Source organism: Buteo buteo, chromosome 18 (assembly GCF_964188355.1).
Source record: "Buteo buteo chromosome 18, bButBut1.hap1.1, whole genome shotgun sequence".
Taxonomy (NCBI): Eukaryota; Metazoa; Chordata; class Aves; order Accipitriformes; family Accipitridae; genus Buteo; species Buteo buteo.
Genome location: NC_134188.1, coordinates 20384835 through 20400326, shown reverse-complemented (window position 1 = coordinate 20400326; position 15492 = coordinate 20384835). Strand labels below are relative to the sequence as shown.

General features: G+C 37.7%; 1 long non-coding RNA gene across 1 annotated transcript; it reads left to right on the top strand.

Annotated features, from left to right (window-relative positions):
• The first annotated feature begins 3541 nt into the window (after positions 1 to 3541).
• LOC142041535 (uncharacterized) lies at positions 3542 to 15251 on the top strand. Its single transcript, XR_012653492.1, has 3 exons — positions 3542 to 3662; positions 5546 to 5646; positions 14985 to 15251. It is a non-coding gene; the product is annotated as an uncharacterized LOC142041535 (long non-coding RNA).
• Positions 15252 to 15492: the final 241 nt, after the last annotated feature.

The following is a 15492-nucleotide window of genomic DNA, read 5'->3' as shown; positions in this document are numbered from 1 at the left end:
TGGCTTACAAAAGAGTACCAGGGTCACTGTGGGGAAAGGGAAAGACTGCACGAGGGGCAGAACGGGAAAGAGATGGGAGAGAGAAACAGAAGCAGAGGGGGAGAAGCATGACCCAGCATATTTGGGGGCAGGACTCTGGACTGTATCTTGGGGACTCCATAATTTCACACTACATGCAGTCCTTATTAAATGAAATTTAAAAGTCAGGATTTGAATGTATCATAAACTTCAGCAGAGACCAGTAATCTCTCTAGCACTGCCCATGATCAGTGGAGTCTTATTTTGAAATCCTACACCTAATATGGCCCTGGATACAGGAAAATCTTTACTGTAGCACAGCACTTGCAGAAAGTGTACAGATTGTTGTCAACAGAGACAAACCTCAGTTTGTACCAATGGTCAATAGAGGATCCAGAAATAGTTTGGTTTTCTCCTGTCTTCTGTTTCCGAACCTTTTATCTATAACCCTACAGAAAGGACTATAACAAACCAAGAACACCCAGGGGACTAAACAGCCAGGTGACTAATACCTGCAGAATAAACCCAGTTGAAATGAGAGGCCTCAGCTAAAAGAAGTCATCAAGGCCTGTGAAATTAGTTTCGACTATGCAAATACACTCAATTTTTGCTTCCAAACCTTAAGAAAAAGCTGTAAATTTTAAGTGAGACTAGCCCTTATTCCAGGTCTATTTTTTGCTTGGATACAGCTATTTTTAAGCTATATCCTAAATGCAATAGAGTCAACTCTTCGGTATTTCTTCTTCAAAGTCTTACTCAAATACTGACCTTTAAAAGTTCTAACTATAACTATTTTTGCAAGGCCTGCACTTTCAGGAAACAGAGCTCACTGTTCTCTGCTGGAAATATTGAATCCAGGCCTAAAATCAGCAGCTCAGTTCCTTCTCTTATAAGTTTTAACTCTACCATTAGCCGCAGACAGGTGCCCAATACCTATTGAAAAACTCATTTAAATTATGGACCTCAGCAGAAATCAATCTACAGTCTAGTCTGGTGGGCTGCACGGTATCCAAGAAAAACAAAACAATCCCAGAACATGTTGACAGGTAAGCTCTTCTTTATGTTTCATACCACTTACAGGTGACTATAAAATCAATACAAAATATTTTTAGTTACTATGAGCTGGACTTATGGTAACACTTCAGAAGTGACCAGTAAGAGGTACAGGTCTTTATTTTTCCACCTCTAAGTCTATTCTTAATCTCAAAATTATCAGTAGTCAAAGGAATATTATGCAGACATGGGCTGTTTTCTCTTGGAAAACATATCCCCCATCCTTGCCTTCTGAGCTGTACAGGAGACAGCTATAAATTGAGCTTCTTAATAAAGTAACTTGCCTACATTTGGCTTATAAACTTTCACAAACTGTCAGCCTTCCCCTGCACCTGACCCACTGCCCACACATAATTAGAGCAGATTTTGCTGTGATGCTGGGGTCCTGTACTGCAGTTCTGACATGTCAAGCTCTGTCTCTTAGCTGCTGTTTGAACTATTACGTCAGAGATGGAGGTATATGAAGTAGCCTTACTTTGCAGGAATATGTGACTACAACAAGGCACAAGAAAAAAAAATCTCTGAAGTCTTGCAAGGGTAGTATAAATATCCAGGTTTCTGTGACTCCTACCTTGTGCTCAGAAAAACACATCAGCTTTTCATCTGATCTCTGGCCTGGGCTAAACCTCTAACAGGTCTGGCTTATCCACAGTTTGTTGAGCTCTTTATGGTCTGGAGGGTCTGTCTACCAAAGGATGATTCTACACGTTCTGAGAAGGGGACTCGGTGCTGCGTTGGAAGGGCTTCTTCCCATGAAAGAATCCCAGTTTGCTTTTCAGTGTTGGAGAGAAAAATCTAAGGTGGGAGATGTCTTCTGTTGCTGACATTTAATTGTTCTGATGGGCTTGGTTTCCTGGCTATCATCAATGCAAGGATTAGATATGAGGTGTGCTAAAAGAAGAATTCTCTTTTTTTAACCTAGATGACGCATCTGATAAATTTAGTTCTTCACAGTGCTTCACCAATGCCCCCAAACTATCCATAAACTTAGCCATGATTAACCATAGTCATCAAGCCAGTAACACCATTAATTATCCAGCTGTGATGTCTCTGCACCATGACATCTGTAAGTAACTGCCTGCAATCTAGATAATCCTGCAAGAGATAACTGACAATTAATTGTGTGTTGTGTCTTTCACCCTCTACTACAGCTCTGCCTGTGAAGGAATCACAGAGGCACTGCAGGATCGAAATAAGTAGGTTTACAAAAGATATGTGATCCTCATTCCAGAATTATCCTTTAAATTACATAGCTCCTTTCCTTTCCTTTCCTTTCCCAGTGCTTATTTCTCTCACAATACCCAAACATTATGCTCCAGATTGCTAAATATATATAAAAAGGCATTTACTTTTAAGTAGTTATGTTTTGCTTCTATTTGCTTCTATGAAAGTCTTAAGAGTTATTATGTTACTATATAAAAAAAAAAAGAGGATTTAGAATAGTTTACCACAGTGAGAGGCTGAAATCAATATTGTTTATATGGGCATGAATGTTATTGACTGTATATTTACAATAACCTCCAGAAAGTAACTCTTAAACCATTAAACCTCCTGGCAAAGTATACAATTTCATAAATCTGACTAAACATTTTACAATAATAATTAAATTAATTACTAGGAGAAAACAACCCATTTGATAGATTTTATCCTTAGGAAGAAATGAGACATTTCAATATTGACTTAATTCAAAGCGCCTGTTTTCTCCAATCTGGTATTTGCAACTGGAGAAATACCTTTTCTTTGGAAGAAAAGACTTCATAGTGAAACATAACCCAAACAGGATTAATCTGAAGAAAATTGGTTTAACTTGCACAGAATATTGTTTACAATGTTGTTGACAGAGGGAAGCTCAGAAAAATGCACCCAGACGTCATTGTTTGGATGTAGAACATTTACATGTGACTGAGTAATTAATTACTCCCTCCCCTTTAAAGCAAGGTTCACAGGGAAATTGGGGCTGAAAATGAATACTCAAGAGCTCCCAGGAACAAGATAGCTGAAGAGCACTTTTCATTAGTTCATTATGTTACACATAAGTGCCCACTAGAGATCATTGTCTACATGCATAAGGCATTTTCAGTAGATCACTACAGCAGACAGTTTTCAGTCTTGTAGAAAAGGCAAACTAATAAAAATGAAAAAGATGTTCAGAGATGTGAGGTGATGATTCTGAAGCTTCACAGTTTGTCAGTGGCTGAATTGGGGGTCAGGACTCAGATCTCCTGAGTTCTTAGTCCCATGTCTTAAAGAGGAGAATAAGTGATTTAGTGTTACATTTTGTGTGAGAGTTGTTTCAGCGGAAAATTGTCATTGGGAAAGATCTAAATCTATGAGAAATGTTTATTGAGTTCTTTGGAGTTTGGGTTATTTATGAAATATTAAAGACTTCAATGATTTCATGGCCATCTAAGAATTGAGAAGATTGATTAGGTGCCACTTTGCAACTGAAATCCATTTTCCTTACACCACAGGGTTCCCATAATCTTCCTGGATTTGACTCTGGCCAGATCCCATCTGCTATCATTCAATGGACCTATGGATTTTCATGATGCAAGACCGCTGGAAAAGAAAGGACATCATGGAGGTTCATGGTAACCTGACTTTGTTGATTAATAGCTTCCTTCTCCTTTTTATTTTTCCCCCAACCAACTCTACAACCAACAAAGTAATGAGAAACATTAATTTAGCAGCAGTATTTTGTACTTGAGAGCAGTAAAACTACAGGTCATGAAGCTAAAATAAGGCTCAAGCAGAATTTTGGTATTATCAGTAGAGAAAAATTAAGGTTTTGGAAAGTATACAGACAATTGCAGACAGGTTTAGCTTAGGTTAGTAGGGCAAAAGAGAGAGCCAAATTAAAGATTATCCCAAAAGTGAGGTTGTGGCTGAACCATGATCTCTTTTTAGTACTTAATCCATAGAAATGTTCTTTCCTTGTGTCTTACCCAGTCTTACCCACTCTTTCTCATTTTATCTTTTCTGATGTGTTACACTAGGTGGGTTACTCTTATTTCCCTTCAGTCCCATTGCCTGCAGCTGTAGCTTCACCCTTCCTCCTTCATCCCTTCAATTTTTTGTGCTTGGTCCTAAACCAGGAGAAGACTGTAATTCAGATTCATAAGGGAAAACTGATAGGAAGAGCAGAGCCTAACTTAAGGCAATAAGAAGTTCCTGGCATTCATGCTTTCTAAAGACACAGACATCTAGACATCTTGGCTGCTCTCACATGAGAGGGAAAAAAAGTAGTCCACAGTGTTAAGCTTTAAGGAGGGAGTGTCTAAATTGCAGGATTCCAGGAATTCAGGCTGGTGAATCTTGACCAAGCAAAATACAAGCACGGCAGAGCAACAGTATCTTGAAAGCAATATAATTTTACTAAACGGCAAGCAGAAGAAGTATGTAATTTTCCGGTAATCTCAGAGACAAAGTTTTTAACTGGCAAGACTGTGGGTAGATGTGGAATACATAATTTATCCAGAGGTTGATCTGATGCACAGTTTTGATCCCAAGAGTTTATATTGTTAAAAATCCTTCTCTTGCATTGTTGGACAGCTGTGCATCCTCTATGCTTTCCATTTACAATTTTACTGTCCTGCTGAATCACCCAATGTTCACCTTCACACTCTTGGCAGGCTTTAATATGTTTGCTTACAGTATAATTAAATGCTCTTTATTCATTACTTCCAAGCTCTGACTTAACATTTAGTCTCTTCAATTTAATTACTCCACCGTGTACATTCAGTCAAATGTGCTATTCTGTGCCTGTCCAAATTTTATTAAACAAGTGTAAATGTGTGGTCAATTACACTATTACACATACAATTGTATCTGCCCTTAAGAGAAGCTCTTGAGCCCCTAGTGTGCTTTCAGTGACATGAATTACAGGCATATAAATCCCCTTTCACACTCCTTCCTATCAGTTCTTGTGTTCTGCCTTCTATTCCTGGCAAATTAGTGGATTGGGGGGGGGAGGGGGACACACAAACAACTCTAGGTTAAATCAAGGATTTCAGATGGTGGTAAAAGTAACAGAGAGAGGATCCATAGTCTTCCTGAACCTGCTAGATTGCCAGGGTTAATTATCCAACACAATCTCACTTTCTCATTATCCCGTGCTGTAATATTCCAGCAAAACAAAAGAGAAAGACTGGGTGAATCCCCCAACATCTAGCTGCTAGAAATACTGGGGTTGGAAGCTGTTATCCTGTCAATCCCACATGTTAATCCTATTGAAAATCCTCTTTTGAAATTCAAGTTCCAGAGAGCAAAACCAAATTAACTGTAAGACTAACTTAGAAATCTTGAGGCTTTTTAAAAGATATTCTCATTTGCTTTCTAAAATAAATTAACTGTAAGACTATCTTTGAAATCTTGAGAGTCTTTTTAAAGATCTTTTAATTTGATTTCTAGTGTCTGATCTTTGCAATCACATGCATGTCACTTAAAGTAAAGATAATTTTGTTTTTTCTTCCAGATGAATTTCGTGTTTCTGATGTAATCTCCAGCTGCTGCAGACTGCAAATTCAGGGGAAAAAAATATTAACAGTTGGATTAATCTCACTTGACTTCAGTTAGGTGCGTAGTCTATACTGGTTGTCTGGGCACACAGTGGAGAGAAACAGACAGCTCTAGCAGGCAGTACAGCCCCTCTTAAAAACACCCCAAGCATTTAAGGCAGGGTCAACCAGGATCTCTAGGAGGGATGTGTTCCTCTCTCTCTGTTAAAGGAAGGGAGTCTAAAACTTAGCTGTGCAGAAGTTCCAGTCCTAGTCTTAGACACAATGCATCCAACCTCCAGACAAGTGTATTCAAAGATAGTTTGACTTAATACAAGAACTTATGCTGAACTGAACAAAGAATAGATTGGAATAACTTTGCATTTGATACCATATTCTCAGGGAATGAATGAGCATTTATGCCATTTCTTGCTGTTTCTTAAACTTGCTTTGCAGAGTATCCTTTGCCAGAGTGTGACAGAAGACAGACGTGACTTTCTTGTCTTGCTCTAAATGAATAGGTTTTAAAGTAGCTATCCATATTAAAGTGAAATTTTCTAAAATGCGCAATAAAATACAAAGAGATAAAACCTAATTTATAAATAGTTTGTATCAGGTTGAAATAGCATCTAATGAGTTTCATCCTGAATAAATTCATATTGTCAGGTTTAACAGCCTTTCATAAACTTCATTTACACTCAGTAGGTTAAATTCTCCTTTCAATTAATTTTCATGAATGGAGTTTGCTGTGGTGTAAATGAGAAGAGAATCTGTCTCCAAATGCCTGAAGGCCTTTATTGGGAGTTTGCTGATGATGCATACAAGGATACTAAAACAATGTTATCTTCATCTAAGCATAGCCTCAAAATTAGATAGCAGTTAAGATATACCCTCTTTTATTCTGCTGATTTGGAAAATGGAATACATTTATTGGAAGAAAGGATGCAGATTAAATGTCAATGAGATTTTATTGCATCATGGATAATTATTTCCCATTGTTTTACCATTTTTTCTTCATTTAGGAATAGATGATTCAAATAATTTTATCAGCTCAGTGACTTTATGTTCCACAAACAATGCAAGAAATTGGAGTAAATACAGGATTTTCAGTAATGGGCCTTTCATTTCCAATTTAAGTTTCTTAAAAAAAGGATGCTATATACATATATAGGAAGTATAGTATGAACTTATATCTATAGTAATGGTGTATATATATATATTTCAACATAAAAATGCCATTAATAGATCTCACCACTGATATTATGGCAGTAGATGGAAGTTGCTTGAAAGTTAGTTAGTTTGAAAGTTGTACAGTTAGAAACTCCTCTAATTTTTTATTTTTCACCATCCAAGAAGGAGTACACGCAATATAGAATATAAAGGAAATAAAGTAATAGACAAGAAAAGATTAGTTAAAAAGATCTAATGAAATTTAACAGGTTATGTAACTCCATAAGATTTCTCTGGTAATTGTAGAATAAATGTGTAAAGGGATATGATTTTAAAATTATAGCTTCCAACAATTACTTTGGGGTTAGGAAGAAATTTCCCTTATATCGGTCTGATTTATCTTCATATTCAAGGTACCTGAACTAGACATTGGCTCAGGAAAAAATATGAGAGATAAGTATTAATGTTACCCACAATGTAATTTTCTATGTTGTAGTAAGAGCCCAAATTTCATTCCACCCAGAAGCTTTTAGTCATCTATAGGTGATTATGAAAAGCTTTAATGATATCAATAAATATTTCCTTCTATCTTCCTGAGCTCCCTTAAGCTTCTGACTAGAAAAAAAAAATCCTATCTGTATTTCCCTAATTAAGCTACACCCGTTGCAACTCATATTATAATTGTTCTTCTCTAGAGGTGCAAGTAATATTTTCTAATATATAAATCAATGCACATCAGTCCAAAAGAAAATCCATGATTTGTGACTGCCCCAGTTTTCTGCACTCATTTATTTCAAAAGCTTTTTCTCATTATAATCTTTCTTGCCCTCTCTAGCTTCGTATTCATGTCTATAGCAAGTGACCATCCATGCCTATATACATTTCTTTTTCTGCTACCAGAAGGAAGTCTTTAAATAAAATGAAACTGTTAGAGAAGTTCTATTTTGCAGTATTTAATTCTTCTGTAGAATAAAAAAAGGCTTGCAAGAACTTAGGAAGACAGTTGAGCATTATCCACTTTGAAACAAAGAATGTAGAAAAAATTATAATTAACTTTTCGTTTTCACAATGTTATTTAACTTCTCATTTTCTTAGCAATAGCTTGAAATAACAATAATACTTTGGCAGTAGGAAGAACAGTAGGACAGCATAAGATTCTCCCCCCCCCCAATCAATGTCACAGCTACAATGATAGTGAGAACAATATAAGAATTGACAAGAGGAATGTCTTCAATATTTCTCTTTTTTTCATGCATTCTGTTAAATGCATTAGTTTCTTAAAGTTTTGTTGAAGCAAAGTTATAGACCATTTACATACTTTTTTTTTTTTTCAGATAGCCTGGCAAATGAGGCTACTTTTCTTAAGCAAAAATTTACAGATAAAAGATCAAAAGGTTCACAGTCCAATTCAGCTTAGCAACACAGCCACAACAGCATGGCATTTCATACCACTTGATTTCCTTGCTTCATGACTTGAGTGTTTCTTTCTTGGCAATCTCTTTTTAGTATTGCAATTTTTGGCACAAAAAAACTCAAGAGATGGAAAATTATTTCTCCAGTGACAAATAACATATGCAGGGTCAGGAACTGTATCTACCAGATCCTGTTCTAGAATGTCTGATTAGCTTTTCCTCTCAGCTTTCCTGTTTTCCAACATTATGTGCATCTGAAAAACTGGTAAGAACACAGTGAAATACAGAAAAAAACCCATGATTCTGCTTGCTATGGACCAATATCCATGCATACACTAGTATAGATGACTAGTGCTGTTATGTCCTAGTGAAATACTAGGGGAATTGACTTACCTAAGTTAGCATATGACCCAGGGTAGGTTACATTCAGAGCCTATGGAGAGTTTTGGGTCCTTCTGGTGGGTAATTCACCCTGGCTAAGATAAGATCCATTTAAGTACAAGACCAGTGTGGAGAAAAAGGCACAAACACATCTGGGATGGGGATGAAAAGCAATGGGAACATCTGCTTTCCACAGCGATGAGCTGCTCATCGCATCTCATACGATCATGCCCTTCAATGGAAGGTGCTACAGTCAAAATGTCTCTCTCACTTCTCTGTCAATGAAGCTTAGGTGTCTAGCTCAGGCCACCACATCTGGAGGACTGGAATTAGCTAGGATTATTCCTCTCTCAGGTGTTTATTGCACAGTACACCACACACTAGATGTGCTGCTGCGTGGGGCTCGCTGGTAACACGGCATCAGGCCAGTTAAGTGCCCACTCAGCAGAGCAATAACAGGAGCTGCTCAGAAGCCTCTGGGTTTATCTTCAGGCAAGTCAGCAGGTTTTGTTTAGTAGGAGTTTTCAGAATCCCGACAGCCATGTAAAGGAGAGTTGTAAAGAATTCAGGTTTTCCCTTTTCTGAATTTCACTGCAGATAAAATCGGCCTGCTGGAGATAAGAACGGTTTAATAGAACAGAAAAGAAGAAACTAAGAATGATAATGATAGCACTAATAAAATGACAACAGTAGTAATAAAAGGATTGGAATGTACAAATGATGCGCAGTGCAATTGCTCACCACCCGCCGACCGACACCCAGCTAGTCCCCCAGTGGCGATTTTTGTGGTTATTCCTGGTCTGTCTCAAACAAGCAACCTGAAAGAGCTGCTTCCAAACATTTTGAGGTGTCCATACAGAACTTTAGCATTAAAGGCATGAGTTAGGACTGTCACTCCTGCTGTGGTCACTCCATGGCTGTGCAAAGGACTGAGGACTGGAGTGACATCAAGGACCCCTACAGATTTGTCTGTACTGTAAGTTACCTGTGGGTCTGAGTAGGTTCCAAAGTCTGCCTTTGAAAAGCATCCATGCTATTTATGAGCAAAGACATAATCAGGACTAGACTTTGAGCTGTGAAACTCTTTGCAGGGAAAAGCCTTAACATGCAGGACAATATTTGTTCATATAATTTGGGTGGATCTTGGATGGGGAAGCCTGAATGCTTTGCTCACAAGCAGGAAACCGAAATTCAGCTTTCCTTAACTGAAGTACTGGCAATAGAAAATTCATCAGGAACTGGGTAAACCATGTCTACAATAGGATCTCACCCCTTATCTCAAGTGTTGCTAATGTTAGAAGCAGGGAAGGACCCTGCCAATGCAGGCAGCTCTAACACTCCCTTAAAAATACATTTTGATGTGGACGGTGCCACAGGACAGCCTTAAATTATACTATTCTGCAACTTAGAAGTGATGTTCTGAAAGATGGCCTGGAGCCACTAAAGCCTTCTCAGCTGTGAGTTTTGTGCAATACCTCCAAGACACCTCAGCTGTGATATTTAAGAAAAAGGTAATAGAAAAGGACACAACTTTTCTTTTTTTGTTAGACCTTTTCTGCAATAAACTGTGAGATAATATGAAGCCAATGTGTCATCACTCATCAGCCTCAATTTGGCCCACAGATCATTCAAATACCTCGTGTCATATGTCAGGGATGCCCTGGCTCAGATATACATTATGTTATCTGAAAAATTAATCACTTTGTTTTCCCCCAAACACTGCATATAATACTGAGTCACTTTGCATTGTAGCACCTAGACTATTTTTATCACACCATTATTTATGACAAACCTGTGAAATAAATAACTACTACTGTTCTCTGTTTCACAGAGCTGGGGTGTTGTGCTTGACTGTGATTTCAGCTCAGATAATTTGAACCACAGATAAGTATTGTGAAGGCCATAGTGGTTTAAAGCTACATTTACCAAAGTGTAGGTTACAAACCTAGATATAATTCTGTTGTATCAGAGGACTGTAAGCTAGACTCAAGTGGAAACTTCCCTACAAAATTTTGTCCTTGTTAGGTCTTATGTGTTATGTCTCATCTACTGACCTAAATGCTTTCTTCATTTTCACGTTTCCCTTTTTGGAGCTTTATGCACTGCCGAGGAGTACTGTGCAAAGGGACCCAACTACGAATATTCTGTCCATACTACTACAAAAAAAAGTGGAAGTGAAATGCAAATCCAGGTCAATAAGAGGGCAAGGGGATTTATGCATATAAACACAGCGGTCCTGTTTCTGATACCAGGACAAAACTGAGGTAACTTCATTGCCTTAGAAGAGTTATTCTAGATTTGCATTTGAATGAGTAGATAGATAAGTGGGCCTGGTAAATCAGTCTGACTCATTCTAATCCGGGAGACACTGACTTTTAATCATGTGTTGAAGCCCATGAGTACATACCAATTCATTGGCCAGCTTCTTAAAAAAATAAAACCATCAAATGAAACAGTATTAATATTTAAAAACCTCTTATTTCCAAATCTGTATACTGCTATTTATTTTTAGAATATAAAGGAACTGTAGTTCACACTTTTGTACAAAAAAGGCCTCAAGAGTTAAGCTACTTTTAAGTAAACTACATGAATAAATGACACATAAATTTCAGCAGACATTTGCACTACAGTGTCTCAGAAGCAAACCTTCAGATGGTTTAATAGTTCAGCTGTATTTATCAACTACTACTTTGCTGAGCAAATCTGCATTTCAAGCCCCAGTGATCAGGGGTATCATCATATGAAAACAGTTTATGCCTCTCTCTACTTACTATCATAAGATTAACTGTGGATAGCTAATAGAGATTACACAGTATATTTTACCATCAGTGTTATGCTTTCCAGGGTCAGCTTTATCCTTCTAAAGAGATACCACAACGGAAGATGCAGCACTACATCAGCTGGAAAGAATACAAATCTCAGTTGATCAGTGGGTCACATTAGCTGTTTGGAGATTGATGGCAGCTCCAGCAATTCAGAAGCTTTAAAAGTATATCCATAAGGTCAAAATATAATTTAGTACTTGTTTTTTTGCAGTGGTGCTGGTGGGAAATGCCATTTCTACCACTCTGATTTGCTTCTCTAGTGAGCATATCTTAATGCAGAAAATTTGTTGCTGTTGTTGCTGAAGCTTCTGCTAAAGCTTCCCTATAAAAATGCACTTAATCTGAAAGCTGCAGTATTTCATCTGCTTTCAGCCTTTAATAGAGTGGAGGAATTCATTAAGTCATCTGAAAGCAATTTTCAATTATGAAAATACAATTTAAATAAGGAGAAGAGGAGTCTTTGAAGATGACAAAAGTGGGAAGTGATTGACACACTCTGTTGTCAGCTGGAATCAATTTCACACTTGGGGAAAAATACCTTCGCTAGGGAAAGATCATCCATCAGCAGGAGGCAAACTGCAGGGAAGCAGGGAAGGAGAGAAAGTAAATCCCATCTTAAGCAAAATATTCAGCAGCCTGAACACCCTTCACCTTCACAAAATGAAACCTCTTTAATATAAGTACTGAACCTCATAGCATGGGCACTCAGGGCAAACACTAAAGATTTATAGGAATGTAACTATCTGTCCAAATTTGGGTCTTATTCAGGCACAATGCCATTTGACTTCAAAAACAGCTTTGTCTCAGCAAGCACTGCAAGATGTCCCTAAAGGTTTTTACAGCTGCCAAACAACATAGTATTCTGTAGAATAATGTAAGTAGCGTTAACACTTAAACACGCAAAATCTCAAGCTATGCTTCGCAGTCTGTTGTGGGTCTGAGAATCAGCTGTAACTTCCCCACAAAGCCAGTGGTTCATGCGGTGCCAGTTCTTTCTATCTCTAAGTTAAGATAAAAACGTGATTAGAAATACTTTATTTGTACCTGCCATGCCATGCATATTCTGCACAGTTGCTAAAGAGCTACTGGGGTATTAGTCAATAGGAAATATCCCTTAAGAAGATACTTAAGAAAAGTGGCAATGACAAAGTTTTTGCTACGTCAAATGAGGGGTCAGTTCCTAGTACAAATCGGCATAGGTCTGAAATTTCAAAAAAGCCCTGAAGTCAGTTTGCAGAGGCAGTGACTGACAATAAGAGGTTCTAAAAGTAGGATATCATTCCAAGTAAATAGTGTGGAGTGGTGTGTAGGAAAAATGACTGATAGCTAAAGCAAGCAGATTACACGCATGGGTAGATGGGGGACATTCCCCTGATAGTACTACTAACATATCACTCCCTCCTCTGTGTTATCTTGGCTTATCCATCTCTTTCAGGCAGAGGCTGTCATAAGTGGCAAACCTGCTCACATGTATGTTCATGCACTTTTTTACTACGTTAAGGCGGTGAAACCAGAGCTGTTAAAACCACAGCTGTACTGATTATAGCCACTATTTAAGAGCACTGAGCACTGAGACATGCATGAGTCCTTGGGAGACCCAGATACTAGGAAAAATTGATACATTAAAATCCATGTAGCTTTGAAAGTACATAAATGCAATAGAGAGAACTTAACAGTGGAGTTAATAATAATGGGGTAAATCAGAACAGTCCCTCTACCTCTCTCTGCTGTCTCTCCAAAATAGCTCAGGTCACATCTCTGGTGCTTGGCTTTATGCATGTGGTGTGACTATGCTTGTTTTTGTCATAGGCTTGAAATGTGGGCTGGTTCTTATTTATTTATCTCAGTCATCTTATTTATTTATCTCAGCACCATCCAAAGCTGTGCTTAAGCCCTGTGACATGAAGTTGCCCTGCCAGTTAAGGATTTATCTTGAGGGAAACCATCACAAGGACTAGGCTCTTTGGTCCACAGAGCTCCTCTTTGGGCAAGAGGCAATTCTGCAATTGTTTAAGGTTTTTTTGAAGACTTTTATTTTTATATTTGCCTAGATACTGAAAATACTAACAAACCACTTACCTGAGTTTCTTTGTGTGATGGCATTGAGAATATGTGCTGCATGCAGAAGGGCCTGAAATAAGGCTATGTGAAGCCACATACTTTGCTAGGATAACGCTGGAAGAGTGGGTCCATGAGGGGAATTGAGTTACAGCTTGTCCCATTTCTGTTGCCCACTACTGTGGTCTCCAACCAACCAGAAGACCTGTGGTTTTGCTGGGAAGATCCCTGTTGGTTCTGCTCCAGAAAAGACAGAATTTAGACTACAACAGGAAACTCTTGGCTCCGATGAAATCAGTGGCATTTAGGTCCTCAAATAATTTTGAAAAATCTCACCTAAATTCTTCTTAACAAAAGAATTTGGAAGTTTTTGAAAACTGTCATCATGGGTTTAAAATCTCGCTTCAGTTTCTGTGGCAGTTAGGAGTGATTTATACAAGAAATGTCATGCTTTAGGGAGCTTTTTAAGTAAAGAGTCTGCCTACTGCAATAGACTTTTGCAAAGATGAACTTCAAATATAAATCCTTATAATAGAGGGGTTAAGTATTTATATAAATTCTTTCTCAGATGTCTAGGTGGTTAATAAATCTAACCCCGTGGTATTAACATCAGAGTGTATTTATCGATCCTTCTACTTTGGAGGCTATACATTTGCATTGATTTTCCTTTTTGCCCTTTTTGTTTGTTTGCTTTTGTCTCTAGCTAGATGGGTCTGTTTGACTATCATGTAAAAGTTTTCAAATAAAAATTTGAATCCAGAGTCTGTCCAAGCCACGTAATATTTTCATTTTAGAGTATTAATTAGATCCTACAAATTGTTCTTTCTTGCAGTGAAGAGAATTACCTGGCATAAATTTATTAGTGAATTGTATTTGTTTCTTACTTGGCTGTTGCACCTAACTGTGAAAAATTGCAGTACAACTATCTTGTCTACTAAAAGGTAGGCAAAATGATGACCCAATCAGTAAACCATACCTTTCAGTCCATTATTCCACCTAGATAACCATGTGCTACATGATAATAAGTCTTTCTGGGAAATAATGGATCAATTAGACTTTTTTTTTCCTATTGAAACAGGTTTATATGTATGATATAGGCTCTGGGAATGATTATCACAGCAGCAAAAGTTATGCCACTTATGCAGATGATGTACTGCTACAATCCTAAGCATTGCCATTGTGTCATGTAGCTCCAGGCTAATATAAATGACTTTGAAATGATAAAATCACTGTTCTGGTTTGTTACAGGAACTAAAATGAGACCCCAGTGGTTTCCATGCAAATCATCTCTTGTGAGACATTTGTCAGTGTCAAAGTTAAGTCTGTTGAATCCAGTGTCCTCCAAATGAAAGTTTCATTAAATGCTTTTTATTACACATAATGGCCTATTTTACAAGTGTCTAATCTAAAGATATAAGGAGCACTAAGTTATAAGAAAATATTTCTGGTCATAAACAGCCTGCTGATAACCACATTTTCTAATATACTCATGTTTAAGGAAATCTAGAGTAAAAGTTCTGTTCCCATGTCACACAATGGATTGAATTTCTAATATTCTGTCATTTTTACAGGCAGAGATTTGCCATTGCCTCAAGAGGAATTCTTTTCACCCTGTACAAGCAAAAAGGATTTAGAAGATTCAACTGACAGACAAGGACAAAATTTTACGCTGATGCAGATCATGTGTTAAGAAATGCAGTTAAGAGTGCTCCAGGATAGGAAGGTGAGATTTATGGGATGAGATTACAGATCTGTTTCCCCCCACCTCCCCTGGCAATCAGTTGTACCCTATTCTGAAGTCTATTTAACAGCAGACTATACAAACTGGCTAATTTATGTTGGGTTCATGCAGCTGGATTACAGTTAACTACAGGTAACATGAAGTGTGACTGACATTTATGGTATATAATTAAGGAACACAGTGAAGAATTACCTTGTGTTGCTAAGAGGCTGTGCGCTGTCTCGCTCAACCTTCCCTCTCACATTAAACAATGAATACAAGCATTGTTTCTCTATGTTATTCCCCTTCAGAGCATGATTAACATCCATAGCTTAAGAAGTTACTCAAAATCTTCTGAC